This window comes from Pinus tabuliformis, chromosome 6 (assembly GCF_031772625.1).
Source record: "Pinus tabuliformis cultivar Carrire ecotype Pingquan chromosome 6, CPIR1, whole genome shotgun sequence".
NCBI lineage: Eukaryota > Viridiplantae > Streptophyta > Pinopsida > Pinales > Pinaceae > Pinus > Pinus tabuliformis.
Genome location: NC_142292.1, coordinates 1,698,386,633 through 1,698,388,397, shown reverse-complemented (window position 1 = coordinate 1,698,388,397; position 1,765 = coordinate 1,698,386,633).

Here is a 1,765-nt window from a genome sequence, read left to right as displayed (position 1 = left end):
CCAATCAAAGGACACAACCAGGTTGCTTGGTGGTGGGACCGAATACACGGCCGAATACGACCCTGACAATGTTCCTTCCTGCGATAAAGGAATGGGCGCATTGCCCTGATGCTCATCAGAGTCTGTGTTGATGAAAAGAATATGGACGGTGTCATCCTTATCCTCTTCAGTGAGGGTGTCATTTGAAGATGGGTCTTCAATGACGGAGTCATTGGAGGATGAAACCTCTGAAGGAAGAACCGGGTCAACTGCCGCTTCGACCTTTAGACTTTCGTCTGGCCTGGATTCAGCAGGTTCATTCTCAATGACTGACACTTCAGCTGACCACTTGAGCGGGCTAGCTGGATTTTCAACTATCGAGGGATTAGGCGCAATTTTTTGGTATCCAGGAGGAAGTCGTAACGGTGAAACCGGACGATCTTCTAAAACTCTCTTTGCCTCATCTAAGAATGGACATCGGTGGATGGCGTGATCGCCTTCACACAACATACAGGGTGATCTTGGTCTCCCTTTTCGTCCTTCACTCTCGCTAGTTGACGGAATGCAATCAACATGTCTATCAGAGGTTGATGCTACCGGATTGTGCAACCTGGGGGACCAGTCCCTTAGTATCCGGGGAATACAAGGACAATCACGATGGAAGTGGGTCCCTTTGCAAATGACACATGGCGATTTAGGCCCGGTCGGTGCAGTGTGTGGATTTTTGTCGGCTGTCTTTTGCTTGCCCCCAGTCGCCTTCGCCATAGGCCCCTTCTGCTTCTTTTCTCTCTTCTTCTTTTCCTTCTTCTCCATGGGAGGCTGACTTTTGCCGGCTCTACCTTGTGAAGATGAAGGATCAGAGGAAGAATTGTAAGAAGTGGAAGGCTGGTGGGTAGTTCTAGACTGGTCTGACTGTTGATTCGACTGCTCAGGATTAGTGGCGATCTGAACTACATTAGTTGAAAAGAGCCATACAGGTAGGCCAATTGTCAATCCTGGAAGTGACAATGTGGCCATATGAGGCGCACCAACATCTCCCCAAGAGGAGAAGGGATTGGGACTTCCGCCAAGGTTACTTCCTTGGTTGGTGGGCTCCATACTTTTCAACTGAAAGATCAACGTGGGAATAACAGGTGATTATGTTCCGCTTAAAATAAATTTTATTAACGACGCTTTAGACACAAACTTGCTTTTTCATGTTTTAAGAGTCGAGAAAAAGCTAAAGATGACTCTAGTCTCCTTCGATGTTTTAACGAGCCCGAAGTGACAAATGCTCGGATGGACTTTTTCAGTTATAGAGTTTGAAAAAGGCCAAAAGAAACTTCTCTGGAGTTCTAGGCAGAGGGTGTGACAAACTTTTCGTGAAACCACAGAATACGTTTTACGGTACGGGTGGTCAATCTTCGTGAATGCTGTGTTCACTGCATCGCGATCAGTAGGGCGGTCGACACGGCTTCCGATGGATAAAGGATAATTGCCTATAGGGGTCTCCCAATATATACGCGACGGTACGTGGGAGCACAAGTCCGTATTAGTGCCACCGACTCTCAGGAGGAATCACCCACCTTCGTAGAGATCGACAGTCACTATGTTTAACGATGCCGGAACACGTCTCTACCTAGACCTCTATGTGTTTGCGTTATGTTACAAAGCGTTGTTATGTAAATTGGATTTATTTTAATGTTGATCTTGCTTAGCAGTTTGCCTTTAAGGATCACCACGAGATGTATGTAACAAATTCCTGAATGCAGTCTAAGATGAGAAGCAAACTTTTCAATCTTTCAAC